Source organism: Notolabrus celidotus, chromosome 14, assembly GCF_009762535.1.
Source record: "Notolabrus celidotus isolate fNotCel1 chromosome 14, fNotCel1.pri, whole genome shotgun sequence".
Taxonomy (NCBI): domain Eukaryota; kingdom Metazoa; phylum Chordata; class Actinopteri; order Labriformes; family Labridae; genus Notolabrus; species Notolabrus celidotus.
The window spans coordinates 32,781,691-32,796,672 of record NC_048285.1 but is presented as its reverse complement, the minus strand read 5'-3'; the positions used below and the strand labels follow the sequence as shown (position 1 = coordinate 32,796,672).

Here is a 14,982-nt window from a genome sequence, read left to right as displayed (position 1 = left end):
GATCAATGAAGAGGAAAGTTGTCCCTGCTGAGAGACAGTGTTCTGGTCTCCTGTTCTCATGTGACCAACAGTCACAGTTATTATTATTTCTTAACAAATCATCAGGGGAGAGCGCGAACGCAGTCCCCCACTACCACAAATTATGCAGTCGAGATTCCCACATTTGAGGAATTCGCAGGGGTCAGCACAACCGGAGTGCAATGGCTGAGCCTCGCCCTGGGTGAACCACCTTCTTGATCATGGTATCTCCCCTGCCAGGTAAGTATGAGTTGTACACATCTCAGACCCTGACCTGATTCACAGACACACCACACTGACTGATGGGGCTCACAAATATAGAAATGACCAAATCACCACAGTGTGGAGCAGAGAAAATCTACATTATTACATAATCAAGGTAAAAGCCTTACACTAAAGCTGACAGAGATTTGTTGTTTTACTTGATAGATATGTTCTTTATTTCCCATCATGCATTGCTGCATTCTCCTCATCCACAGCTTACTAAAAATCACACGTTTTATAAATTAAACCTCAGACACATGAGCAGAACAGACAGAGTTCAAATGAGTCAAAGATCAATCATACTGCTATCAAATGTTGTTTGATCAACACTTACATTAAAGAGGAAAGAATAAAAAACGAGTTTCTCTCCCCTTTTCTTTCTCTCACTTCAGCCACTTCCTGTTTCTTCGTCCACTGCTGCTAGGGTTTCTTAGGATTCTCACACTGCCACCTACTGCTATGGGGAGGGAACAACTCCAACAGCTGGGTGAATGAAGAAAGACTAAAGAAAATAATTTGGCATATCAACTCCAACACACATCAGTCATGTTCTGGAGGCTAGAACATAACTTAATGTATTTTTTAATTGCATTGATTTATCAAAAAATAATTGAAAACCTGTTACTGGATAATTCATTTCAGTATTTGTTTTCTACCTATGTTACAAGTCTGTGCATATTTTTCACTGCATCCCTGTTTTTTTTTTAAATATTTGTAAATTTACTTTTTCAGTTTATACTTCATACTTTATTGATACCCCATAGGGGGGAATTATTTTGTTACAGCAGCTTACAACACAGGACAGGGGAATACAACAAAGTACTTACAAAGCTAAAAATATAAAAACAATAATAATAGTAATGATAAAGGTAAAATAGAATAGAATAAAATATGGAAAATATATCAGACTATATACACACTAAGTACACTGTTGTGTGAACATAGAGTATATATGTTCTTAAGATATGCTTATTTTACTTTCTTTAATTTTAATCGCTAATAACTTTTCAATAATTACTATTGTAGAGGCTCTTGTTTACTTTATACTATCTTCTTTGCTGCTGTAACACTGTAAATTTCCCCGTTGTGGGACGAATACAGAAAGATCTAATCTTAGACATGAAATAAAGGAATAAAACATGAATTTATATTGAGTTTTCTGTCTGATAGATTGTTGCAATCATCCAGGCACACATCTCTTTAACAGTGCAAAAGAGTTTCAGACGCACACAGACAAACCAGTCTCTGAATATAATACATTTCAAAAGCTCAAAACACACTCCATCACACTAACATCATGCAAATCTAGGTTTTTTTTTTTAAACACAGAGAGGGGGGTGCACCGTTCCTGGAAGTACTGCAATACCAGGTCGATGCGTGGAGTGGACGGAGCAAGCCCCTATTCCATCTCCCAGTTCCAAAAATCAATTTAATATATGGTCCCCGGGTAGGGGACGTATCAGATATTAAACTGATAAGAACAGATACTACACTTGATCTTAGCCAAAAGGCCGAGAAGCGATACTGCAGCAACATCAGAGGAGGGGACCTGATTCTCAGCACTGTCTGTCTCACTGACGGTTAATTTTATGTCACTTAAAACATTATTCCTCAAAGAGACTGAGATTAAGCTTTCTACACTTAGTGAACGAGTGAAAGAGGAGAACATGTCAGCAAACAGAGTAATGTTATCTAAGCTAAGTTCTTGCAAGTTAAGCTGAAGGGGGCCTCCTGGTCATGTGACTCCTTAAAGTCCAATCAGGATTTAAAACACCAGGGTTCGGTTATTTTGAGCCACAGATAAAAATAAAGCTACTATCTGTGAAGAACAGGACCTTTAGTTAATTTAAAGCTGAAAGCAAACACTGCAGAGAAAGTATCTCTTCCATTTAATAAGAGAATACTGTCTGACTTTAAAACATCTTCCCTTTCTCTTTTTCACACTTCAGCCACTTTCTTTGTTCACTGCTGCTAGGGTTTCTTAAATTTCTGCCACCTACTGCTCTGGGGTGGGAACAACTCTAGCTCCTGGGTAACAAAGGCTTAATACTGCTTCAGAGTTCACAGTGTTACAATACAGCCCAAATACTGTTTCATCAAAATCAAACATTTCATCCCTTATCAAAATACGATGTATTGCAGCATTAATATTCTTAACTGCCTCAGTGTAACCCACTAGTAACAATTAACTGGTGGCATATTTATATATTTCTCACAGCAAATCACAACAAGAAATATAAGTTATGATGACTCTGTATCAAATCATGTTAACCACATATACAAAATACAGACTTCTTTCAGGATATGAAACAGAAGCTGACCAACTTCACTGTTTGTTTGTTGCAGTGATAAAACTAGAGGTAGACAGATTCACCAGTCAGCTGATCAATGAAGAGGAAAGTTGTCCCTGCTGAGAGTCAGTATTCAGGTCTCCTGTTCTGAAGTGACCAACAGTCACAGTTATTATTATTTCTTAACAAATCATCAGGGGAGAGCGCGAACGCAGTCCCCCACTACCACAAATTATGCAGTCGAGATTCCCACATTTGAGGAATTCGCAGGGGTCAGCACAACCGGAGTGCAATGGCTGAGCCTCGCCCTGGGTGAACCACCTTCTTGATCATGGTATCTCCCCTGCCAGGTAAGTATGAGTTGTACAAATCCCAGACCCTGACCTGATTCACAGACACACCACACTGACTGATGGGGTTCACATATATAGAAATGACCAAATCACCACAGTGTGGAGCAGAGAAACTCTACATTATTACATAATCAAGGTAAAAGCCTTACACTAAAGCTGACAGAGATTTGTTGTTTTACTTGATAAATATGTTCTGTATTTCCCATCATGCATTGCTGCATTCTCCTCATCCACAGCTCACTAAAAATCACACGTTTTATACATTAAACCTCAGACACATGAGCAGAACAGACACAGAGCTCAAATGAGTCAAAGATCAAACACACTATCAAATGTTGTTTGATCAACACTAACATTAAAGAGGAAAGAATAAAAAATGAGTTTGTCTCCCTTTTTCTTTCTCACACTTCAGCCACTTCCTGTTTCTTTGTCCACTGCTGCTAGGGTTTCTTAGGATTCTGAAACGGCCACCTACTGCTCTGGGGAGGGAACAGCTCAAGCTCCTGGGTAATAAAGGGTTAATACTGCTTCAGAGTTCACAGTCTTTCAACACAGCCTTAATACAACCTCATCAAAATCAAACATTTCATCCCTTATCAAAATACGATGTATTGCAGCATAAATATTCTTAACTGCCTCAGTGTAACCCACTAGTAACCATTAACTGGTGGAATATTTATATATTTCTCACAGCAAATCACAACAAGAAATATAAGTTATGATGACTCTGTATCAAACCATGTTACCACATATACAAAATACAGACTTCTTTCAGGATATGAAACAGAAGCTGACCAACTTCACTGTTTGTTTGTTGCAGTGATTAAACTAGAGGTAGACAGATTCACCAGTCAGCTGATCAATGAAGAGGACATTCATCCCTGCTGAGAGACAGTGTTCTGGTCTCCTGTTCTGAAGTGACCAATAGTCACTGTTGTTATTATTTCTTAACAAATCATCAGGGGAGAGCGCGAACGCAGTCCCCCACTACCACAAATTATGCAGTCGAGATTCCCACATTTGAGGAATTCGCAGGGGTCAGCACAACCGGAGTGCAATGGCTGAGCCTCGCCCTGGGTGAACCACCTTCTTGATCATGGTATCTCCCCTGCCAGGTAAGTATGAGTTGTACACATCTCAGACCCTGACCTGATTCACAGACACACCACACTGACTGATGGGGCTCACATATATAGAAATCACCAAATCACCACAGTGTGGAGCAGAGAAACTCTACATTATTATATAATCAAGGTAAAAGCCTTACACTAAAGCTGACAGAGATTTGAGGTTTTACTTGATAAATATGTTCTGTATTTCCCATCATGCATTGCTGCATTATCCTCATTCACAACTCACTAAAAATCACACGTTTTATACATTAAACCTCAGACACATGAGCAGAACAGACACAGAGTTCAAGTGAGTCAAAGATCAAACACACTGCTACCAAATGTTGTTTGATCAACACTTACATTAAAGAGGAGAGAATAAAAAACGAGTTTCTCTCCCTTTTTCTTTCTCTCACTTCAGCCACTTCCTGTTTCTTTGTCCACTGCTGATAGGGTTTCTTAGGATTCTGCCACTGCCACCTACTGCTCTGGGGAGGGAACAACTCCAGCAGCTGAGTGAATAAAGAAAGACTAAAGAAGATAATTTGGCAGATCAACTCCAACACACATCAGTCATGTTCTGGAGGCTAGAACATAACTTAATGTATTTTTTAATTGCATTGATTTATCAAAAATTAATTGAAAACCTGTTACTGGATAATACATTTCAGTATTTGTTTTCTACCTATGTTACAAGTCTGTGAACATTTTTCACTGCATCCCTGTTTTTTTTTTAATATTTGTAAATTTTCTTTTTCAGTTTATACTTCATACTTTATTGATACCCCATAGGGGGGAATTATATTGTTACAGCAGCTTACAACACAGGACAGGGGAATACAACAAAGTACTTAGAAAGTTAAAAATATAAAAACAACAATAATAGTAATGATAAAGGTAAAATAGAATTTAAAAAAATATGGAAAATATTACAAATATATACACACTAAGTACCCTGTTGTGTGAACATAGAGTATATATGTTCTTAAGATACACTTATTTTACTTTCTTTAATTTTAATTGCTAATTACTATTGTATAGGCTCCTGATTACTTCATACTGTCTTGCACCTTCTTCTTTGCTGCTGTAACACTGTAAATTTCCCTGTTGTGGGACAAATACAGAAAGATCTAATCTTAGACATGAAATAAAGGAATAAAAATGAATTTGTATTGGGTTTTCTGTCTGATAGGTTGTTGCAATCATCCAGGCACACATCTCTTTAACAGTGCAAAACAGTTTCAGAGTCACACAGACAAACCACCATTAGACTTCACTAAATTTCAAAAGCTCAAAACATACTCCATCACACTAACATTATGCAAGTCTAGGGGTTTTTTTAACATTGAGAGGGGGGTGCACCGTTCCTGGAAGTACTGCAATACCATGTCGATGCGTGGAGTGGACGGAGCAAGCCCCTATTCCATCTCCCAGTTCCAAAAATCAATTTAATATATGGTCCCCGGGTAGGGGACGTATCAGATATTAAACTGATAAGAACAGATACTACACTTGATCTTAGCCAAAAGGCCGAGAAGCGATACTGCAGCAACGTCAGAGGAGGGGACCTGATTCTCAGCACTGTCTGTCTCACTGACGGTTCATTTAATGTCACTGAAAACATTATTCCTCAAAGAGACTGTGATTAAGCTTTCTACACTTAGTGAACAAGTGAAAGAGGAGAACATGTCAGCAAACAGAGTAATGTTATCTAAGCTAAGTTCTTGTAGTTAAGCTGAAGGGGGCCTCCTGGTCATGTGACTCCTTAAAGTCCAATCAGGATTTAAAACACCAGGGTTCGGTTATTTTGAGCCACAGATAAAAAATAAAGCTGCTATCTGTGAAGAACAGGACCTTTAGTTAATTTAAAGCTGAAAGCAAACACAGCAGAGAAAGTATCTCTTCCATTTAATAAGAAAATACTGTCTGACTTTAAAACATCTTCCCTTTCTCTTTTTCACACTTCAGCCACTTCCTGTTTCTTTGTTCACTGCTGCTAGGGTTTCTTAAATTTCTGCCACCTACTGCTCTGGGGAGGGAACAACTCTAGCTCCTGGGTAACAAAGGGTTGATACTGCTTTAGAGCTCACAGTGTTACAATACAGCCCAAATACTGTCTCATCAAAATCAAACATTTCATCCCTTATCAAAATACGATGTATTGCAGCATAAATATTCATAACTGTCTCAGTTTAGCCCACTAATGACCATTAACTGGTGGAATATTTATATATTTCTCACAGCAAATCACAACAAGAAATATAAGTTATGATGACTCTGTATCAAATCATGTTAACCACATATACAAAATACAGACTTCTTTCAGGATATGAAACAGAAGCTGACCAACTTCACTGTTTGTTTGTTGCAGTGATTAAATTAGAGGTAGACAGATTCACCAGTCAGCTGATCAATGAAGAGGACATTCATCCCTGCTGAGAGACAGTGTTCAGGTCTCCTGTTCTGATGTGATCAATAGTCACAGTTATTATTATTTCTTAACAAATCATCAGGGGAGAGCGCGAACGCAGTCCCCCACTACCACAAATTATGCAGTCGAGATTCCCACATTTGAGGAATTCGCAGGGGTCAGCACAACCGGAGTGCAATGGCTGAGCCTCGCCCTGGGTGAACCACCTTCTTGATCATGGTATCTCCCCTGCCAGGTAAGTATGAGTTGTACACATCTCAGACCCTGAACTGATTCACAGACACACCACACTGACTGATGGGGTTCACAAATATAGAAATGACAAAATCACCACAGTGTGGAGCAGAGAAAATCTACATTATTATATAATCAAGGTAAAAGCCTTACAATAAAGCTGACAGAGATTTGAGGTTTTACTCGACAAATATGTTCTGTATTTCCCATCATGCATTGCTGCATTCTCCACATCCACAGCTCACTAAAAATCACACATTTTAGTCATTAAACCTCAGACACATGAGCAGAACAGACACAGACTTCAAGTGAGTCAAAGATCAAACACACTGCTATCAAATGTTGTTTGATCAACACTTACATTAAAGAGGAAAGAATAAAAAAACGAGTTTCTCTCCCTTTTTCTTTCTCTCACTTCAGCCACTTCCTGTTTCTTTGTCCACTGCTGCTAGGGTTTCTTAGGATTCTGACACTGCCACCTACTATTCTATGCAGGGAACAACTCCAGTAGCTGAGTGAATGAAGAAAGACTAAAGAAGATAATTTGGCAGATCAACTCCAACACACATCAGTCATGTTCTGGAGCCTAGAACATAATTTAATGTATTTTTTTAATTGCATTGATTTATCAAAAATTAATTGAAAACCTGTTACTGGATAATACATTTCAGTATTTGTTTTCTACCCATGTTACAAGTCTGTGCATATTTTTCACTAGATCCCTGTTTTTTTTTAATATTTGTAAATTTACTTTTTCAGTTTATACTTCATACTTTATTGATACCCCATAGGGGGGGAATTATTTTGTTACAGCAGCTTACAACACAGGACAGGGGAATACAACAAAGTACTTACAAAGTTAAAAATATAAAAACAATAATAATAGTAATTATAAAGGTAAAATAGAATAGAATAAAATATGGAAAATATTACAGACTATATACACACTAAGTACACTGTTGTGGGAACTTAGTTCATTTATATACATTCTTAAGATATGCTTATTTTACTTTCTTTAATTTCAATTGCTAATAACTTTTCAATAATTACTATTGTAGAGGCTCTTGCTTACTTTATACTATCTTCTTTGCTGCTGTAACACTGTAAATTTCCCCGTTGTGGGACGAATACAGAAAGATCTAATCTTAGACATGAAATAAAGGAATAAAACATGAATTTATATTGAGTTTTCTGTCTGATAGGTTGTTGCAATCATCCAGGCACACATCTCTTTAACAGTGCAAAGATATTTCAGAGACATACGGACAAAAAACCATTAGACTTCACTAGATTTTAAAGCTCAAAACACACTCCATCACACTAACATCAGGCCAGTCTAGGGTTTTTTTAAAACATTGAGAGGGGGGTGCACCGTTCCTGGAAGTACTGCAATACCAGGTCGATGCGTGGAGTGGACGGAGCAAGCCCCTATTCCATCTCCCAGTTCCAAAAATCAATTTAATATATGGTCCCCGGGTAGGGGACGTATCAGATATTAAACTGATAAGAACAGATACTACACTTGATCTTAGCCAAAAGGCCGAGAAGCGATACTGCAGCAACGTCAGAGGAGGGGACCTGATTCTCAGCACTGTCTGTCTCACTGACGGTTAATTTAATGTCACTTGAAACTTTATTCCTCAAAGAAACTGTGATTAAGCTTTCTACACTTTGTGAACAAGTGAAAGACGAGAACATGTCAACAAACAGAGTAATGTTATCAAATTAAGTTCTTGCAAGTTAAGCTGCAGGGGGTCTCCTGGAAATGTGACTCCTACCAGTCCAATCAGGATTTAAACACCAGTGGTTATTTTCAGCCACAGAGAAAGCTTTACTTAAAATCTATGAAGAACAGGACCTTTGGTGGATTTAAAGTAAAACAAAAACCTTTAATGGAAGAGACATCGTCTCTGTAGTAAGAAAATACTGTGACTTTAAAACATCTTCCCTTTCTCTTTTTCACACTTAAGCCACTTCCTGTTTCTTTGTCCACTGCTGATAGGGTTTCTTAAATTTCTGCCACCTACTGCTCTGGGGAGGGAACAACTCTAGATCCTGGGTAACAAAGGCTTAATACTGCTTCAGAGTTCACAGTGTTACAATACAGCCATAATACTGCCTCATCAAAATCAAACATTTCATCCCTCATGAAATGACATGTATCACCACATAAATAAACCTAACTGTCTCAGTTTAGCCCACTAATGACCATTAACTGGTGGAATATTTATATATTTCTCACAGCAAATCACAACAAGAAATATAAGTTATGATGACTCTGTATCAAATCATGTTAACCACATATACAAAATACAGACTTCTTTCAGGATATGAAACAGAAGCTGACCAACTTCACTGTTTGTTTGTTGCAGTGATTAAACTAGGAGGTATACAGATTCACCAGTCAGCTGATCAATGAAGAGGACGTTCATCCCTGCTGAGAGACAGTGTTCTGGTCTCCTGTTCTGATGTGACCAATAGTCACAGTTATTATCATTTCTTAACAAATCATCAGGGGAGAGCGCGAACGCAGTCCCCCACTACCACAAATTATGCAGTCGAGATTCCCACATTTGAGGAATTCGCAGGGGTCAGCACAACCGGAGTGCAATGGCTGAGCCTCGCCCTGGGTGAACCACCTTCTTGATCATGGTATCTCCCCTGCCAGGTAAGTATGAGTTGTACACATCCCAGACCCTGACCTGATTCACAGACACACCACACTGACTGATGGGGCTGACAAATATAGAAATGACCAAATCACCACAGTGTGGAGCAGAGAAAATCTACATTATTACATAATCAAGGTAAAAGCCTTACACTAAAGATGACAGAGATTTGTTGTTTTACTTGATAAATATGTTCTGTATTTCCCATCATGCATTGCTGCATTCTCATCCACAGCTCACTAAAAATCACACGTTTTATACATTAAACCTCAGACACATGAGCAGAACAGACACAGAGCTCAAATGAGTCAAAGATCAAACACACTATCAAATGTTGTTTGATCAACACTTACATTAAAGAGGAAAGAATAAAAAATGAGTTTGTCTCTCTTTTTCTTTCTCACACTTCAGCCACTTCCTGTTTCTTTGTCCACTGCTGCTAGGGTTTTTTAGGATTCTGAAACGGCCACCTACTGCTCTGGGGAGGGAACAGCTCAAGCTCCTGGGTAATAAAGGGTTAATACTGCTTCAGAGTTCACAGTCTTTCAACACAGCCTTAATACAACCTCATCAAAATCAAACATTTCATCCCTTATCAAAATACGATGTATTGCAGCATAAATATTCTTAACTGCCTCAGTGTAACCCACTAGTAACCATTAACTGGTGGAATATTTATATATTTCTCACAGCAAATCACAACAAGAAATATAAGTTATGATGACTCTGTATCAAACCATGTTAACCACATATACAAAATACAGACTTCTTTCAGGATATGAAACAGAAGCTGACCAACTTCACTGTTTGTTTGTTGCAGTGATTAAACTAGAGGTAGACAGATTCACCAGTCAGCTGATCAATGAAGAGGACATTCATCCCTGCTGAGAGACAGTGTTCAGGTCTCCTGTTCTGAAGTGACCAACAGTCACAGTTATTATTTCTTAACAAATCATCAGGGGAGAGCGCGAACGCAGTCCCCCACTACCACAAATTATGCAGTCGAGATTCCCACATTTGAGGAATTCGCAGGGGTCAGCACAACCGGAGTGCAATGGCTGAGCCTCGCCCTGGGTGAACCACCTTCTTGATCATGGTATCTCCCCTGCCAGGTAAGTATGAGTTGTACACATCTCAGACCCTGACCTGATTCACAGACACACCACACTGACTGATGGGGCTCACATATATAGAAATCACCAAATCACCACAGTGTGGAGCAGAGAAAATCTACATTATTATATAATCAAGGTAAAAGCCTTACAATAAAGCTGACAGAGATTTGTTGTTTTACTTGACAAATATGTTCTGTATTTCCCATCATGCATTGCTGCATTATCTACATCCACAGCTCACTAAAAATCACACATTTTATACATTAAACCTCAGACACATGAGCAGAACAGACACAGAGTTCAAATGAGTCAAAGATCAATCACATTGCTATCAAATGTTGTTTGATCAACACTTACATTAAAGAGAGAATAAAAAATGAGTTTGTCTCTCCCTTTTTCTTTCTCTCACTTCAGCCACTTCCTGTTTCTTTGTCCACTGCTGATAAGGTTTCTTAGGATTCTGACACTGCCACCTACTGCTCTGGGGAGGTAACAACTCCAGCAGCTGAGTGAATAAAGAAAGACTAAAGAAGATAATTTGGCAGATCAACTCCAACACACATCAGTCATGTTCTGGAGCCTAGAACATAACTTAATGTATTTTTTAATTGCATTGATTTATCAAAAATTAATTGAAAACCTGTTACTGGATAATACATTTCAGTATTTGTTTTCTACCTATGTTACAAGTCTGTGAACATTTTTCACTGCATCCCTGTTTTTTTTTTAATATTTGTAAATTTTCTTTTTCAGTTTATACTTCATACTTTATTGATACCCCATAGGGGGGAATTATATTGTTACAGCAGCTTACAACACAGGACAGGGGAATACAACAAAGTACTTAGAAAGTTAAAAATATAAAAACAACAATAATAGTAATGATAAAGGTAAAATAGAATTTAAAAAAATATGGAAAATATTACAAATATATACACACTAAGTACCCTGTTGTGTGAACATAGAGTATATATGTTCTTAAGATACACTTATTTTACTTTCTTTAATTTTAATTGCTAATTACTATTGTATAGGCTCCTGATTACTTCATACTGTCTTGCACCTTCTTCTTTGCTGCTGTAACACTGTAAATTTCCCTGTTGTGGGACAAATACAGAAAGATCTAATCTTAGACATGAAATAAAGGAATAAAAATGAATTTGTATTGGGTTTTCTGTCTGATAGGTTGTTGCAATCATCCAGGCACACATCTCTTTAACAGTGCAAAACAGTTTCAGAGTCACACAGACAAACCACCATTAGACTTCACTAAATTTCAAAAGCTCAAAACATACTCCATCACACTAACATTATGCAAGTCTAGGGGTTTTTTTAACATTGAGAGGGGGGTGCACCGTTCCTGGAAGTACTGCAATACCAGGTCGATGCGTGGAGTGGACGGAGCAAGCCCCTATTCCATCTCCCAGTTCCAAAAATCAATTTAATATATGGTCCCCGGGTAGGGGACGTATCAGATATTAAACTGATAAGAACAGATACTACACTTGATCTTAGCCAAAAGGCCGAGAAGCGATACTGCAGCAACGTCAGAGGAGGGGACCTGATTCTCAGCACTGTCTGTCTCACTGACGGTTCATTTAATGTCACTGAAAACATTATTCCTCAAAGAGACTGTGATTAAGCTTTCTACACTTAGTGAACAAGTGAAAGAGGAGAACATGTCAGCAAACAGAGTAATGTTATCTAAGCTAAGTTCTTGTAGTTAAGCTGAAGGGGGCCTCCTGGTCATGTGACTCCTTAAAGTCCAATCAGGATTTAAAACACCAGGGTTCGGTTATTTTGAGCCACAGATAAAAAATAAAGCTGCTATCTGCTATCTGTGAAGAACAGGACCTTTAGTTAATTTAAAGAGACATACAGGACCTTTAGTTAATTTAAAGAGACATACAGACAAACCACCATTAGACTTCACTAGATTTTAAAGCTCAAAACACACTCCATCACACTAACATCAGGCTCTAGGGTTTTTTTAACACAGAGAGGGGGGTGCACCGTTCCTGGAAGTACTGCAATACCAGGTCGATGCGTGGAGTGGACGGAGCAAGCCCCTATTCCATCTCCCAGTTCCAAAAATCAATTTAATATATGGTCCCCGGGTAGGGGACGTATCAGATATTAAACTGATAAGAACAGATACTACACTTGATCTTAGCCAAAAGGCCGAGAAGCGATACTGCAGCAACGTCAGAGGAGGGGACCTGATTCTCAGCACTGTCTGTCTCACTGACGGTTAATTTAATGTCACTTGAAACTTTATTCCTCAAAGAAACTGTGATTAAGCTTTCTACACTTTGTGAACAAGTGAAAGACGAGAACATGTCAACAAACAGAGTAATGTTATCAAATTAAGTTCTTGCAAGTTAAGCTGCAGGGGGTCTCCTGGAAATGTGACTCCTACCAGTCCAATCAGGATTTAAACACCAGTGGTTATTTTCAGCCACAGAGAAAGCTTTACTTAAAATCTATGAAGAACAGGACCTTTGGTGGATTTAAAGTAAAACAAAAACCTTTAATGGAAGAGACATCGTCTCTGTAGTAAGAAAATACTGTGACTTTAAAACATCTTCCCTTTCTCTTTTTCACACTTAAGCCACTTCCTGTTTCTTTGTCCACTGCTGATAGGGTTTCTTAAATTTCTGCCACCTACTGCTCTGGGGAGGGAACAACTCTAGATCCTGGGTAACAAAGGCTTAATACTGCTTCAGAGTTCACAGTGTTACAATACAGCCATAATACTGCCTCATCAAAATCAAACATTTCATCCCTCATGAAATGACATGTATCACCACATAAATAAACCTAACTGTCTCAGTTTAGCCCACTAATGACCATTAACTGGTGGAATATTTATATATTTCTCACAGCAAATCACAACAAGAAATATAAGTTATGATGACTCTGTATCAAATCATGTTAACCACATATACAAAATACAGACTTCTTTCAGGATATGAAACAGAAGCTGACCAACTTCACTGTTTGTTTGTTGCAGTGATTAAACTAGGAGGTATACAGATTCACCAGTCAGCTGATCAATGAAGAGGACGTTCATCCCTGCTGAGAGACAGTGTTCTGGTCTCCTGTTCTGATGTGACCAATAGTCACAGTTATTATCATTTCTTAACAAATCATCAGGGGAGAGCGCGAACGCAGTCCCCCACTACCACAAATTATGCAGTCGAGATTCCCACATTTGAGGAATTCGCAGGGGTCAGCACAACCGGAGTGCAATGGCTGAGCCTCGCCCTGGGTGAACCACCTTCTTGATCATGGTATCTCCCCTGCCAGGTAAGTATGAGTTGTACACATCCCAGACCCTGACCTGATTCACAGACACACCACACTGACTGATGGGGCTGACAAATATAGAAATGACCAAATCACCACAGTGTGGAGCAGAGAAAATCTACATTATTACATAATCAAGGTAAAAGCCTTACACTAAAGATGACAGAGATTTGTTGTTTTACTTGATAAATATGTTCTGTATTTCCCATCATGCATTGCTGCATTCTCATCCACAGCTCACTAAAAATCACACGTTTTATACATTAAACCTCAGACACATGAGCAGAACAGACACAGAGCTCAAATGAGTCAAAGATCAAACACACTATCAAATGTTGTTTGATCAACACTTACATTAAAGAGGAAAGAATAAAAAATGAGTTTGTCTCTCTTTTTCTTTCTCACACTTCAGCCACTTCCTGTTTCTTTGTCCACTGCTGCTAGGGTTTTTTAGGATTCTGAAACGGCCACCTACTGCTCTGGGGAGGGAACAGCTCAAGCTCCTGGGTAATAAAGGGTTAATACTGCTTCAGAGTTCACAGTCTTTCAACACAGCCTTAATACAACCTCATCAAAATCAAACATTTCATCCCTTATCAAAATACGATGTATTGCAGCATAAATATTCTTAACTGCCTCAGTGTAACCCACTAGTAACCATTAACTGGTGGAATATTTATATATTTCTCACAGCAAATCACAACAAGAAATATAAGTTATGATGACTCTGTATCAAACCATGTTAACCACATATACAAAATACAGACTTCTTTCAGGATATGAAACAGAAGCTGACCAACTTCACTGTTTGTTTGTTGCAGTGATTAAACTAGAGGTAGACAGATTCACCAGTCAGCTGATCAATGAAGAGGACATTCATCCCTGCTGAGAGACAGTGTTCAGGTCTCCTGTTCTGAAGTGACCAACAGTCACAGTTATTATTTCTTAACAAATCATCAGGGGAGAGCGCGAACGCAGTCCCCCACTACCACAAATTATGCAGTCGAGATTCCCACATTTGAGGAATTCGCAGGGGTCAGCACAACCGGAGTGCAATGGCTGAGCCTCGCCCTGGGTGAACCACCTTCTTGATCATGGTATCTCCCCTGCCAGGTAAGTATGAGTTGTACACATCTCAGACCCTGACCTGATTCACAGACACACCACACTGACTGATGGGGCTCAC

At 38.7% G+C, this 14,982-nt stretch overlaps 1 protein-coding gene and 13 non-coding genes across 20 annotated transcripts in view; all 14 read right to left on the bottom strand.

Moving 5' to 3' along the window:
• The window catches only part of aamdc (adipogenesis associated, Mth938 domain containing), a 35,357-nt gene that overhangs the window by 4,733 nt on the left and 15,642 nt on the right, over positions 1 to 14,982 (bottom strand). The window lies entirely within an intron of this gene.
• On the bottom strand, positions 103 to 266 carry LOC117825997. The gene has a single exon (XR_004633957.1). It is a non-coding gene; the product is annotated as a U1 spliceosomal RNA (small nuclear RNA).
• On the bottom strand, positions 1,615 to 1,805 carry LOC117826010. Its single transcript, XR_004633969.1, has one exon. It is a non-coding gene; the product is annotated as a U2 spliceosomal RNA (small nuclear RNA).
• LOC117825996 lies at positions 2,768 to 2,931 on the bottom strand. The gene has a single exon (XR_004633956.1). It is a non-coding gene; the product is annotated as a U1 spliceosomal RNA (small nuclear RNA).
• On the bottom strand, positions 3,886 to 4,049 carry LOC117825995. Its single transcript, XR_004633955.1, has one exon. It is a non-coding gene; the product is annotated as a U1 spliceosomal RNA (small nuclear RNA).
• LOC117826014 lies at positions 5,390 to 5,580 on the bottom strand. The gene has a single exon (XR_004633973.1). It is a non-coding gene; the product is annotated as a U2 spliceosomal RNA (small nuclear RNA).
• LOC117825994 lies at positions 6,549 to 6,712 on the bottom strand. Its single transcript, XR_004633954.1, has one exon. It is a non-coding gene; the product is annotated as a U1 spliceosomal RNA (small nuclear RNA).
• Positions 8,065 to 8,255, bottom strand: LOC117826009. Its single transcript, XR_004633968.1, has one exon. It is a non-coding gene; the product is annotated as a U2 spliceosomal RNA (small nuclear RNA).
• LOC117825993 lies at positions 9,216 to 9,379 on the bottom strand. Its single transcript, XR_004633953.1, has one exon. It is a non-coding gene; the product is annotated as a U1 spliceosomal RNA (small nuclear RNA).
• On the bottom strand, positions 10,329 to 10,492 carry LOC117825992. The gene has a single exon (XR_004633952.1). It is a non-coding gene; the product is annotated as a U1 spliceosomal RNA (small nuclear RNA).
• LOC117826008 lies at positions 11,832 to 12,022 on the bottom strand. The gene has a single exon (XR_004633967.1). It is a non-coding gene; the product is annotated as a U2 spliceosomal RNA (small nuclear RNA).
• LOC117826007 lies at positions 12,490 to 12,680 on the bottom strand. The gene has a single exon (XR_004633966.1). It is a non-coding gene; the product is annotated as a U2 spliceosomal RNA (small nuclear RNA).
• Positions 13,641 to 13,804, bottom strand: LOC117825991. The gene has a single exon (XR_004633951.1). It is a non-coding gene; the product is annotated as a U1 spliceosomal RNA (small nuclear RNA).
• On the bottom strand, positions 14,754 to 14,917 carry LOC117825990. Its single transcript, XR_004633950.1, has one exon. It is a non-coding gene; the product is annotated as a U1 spliceosomal RNA (small nuclear RNA).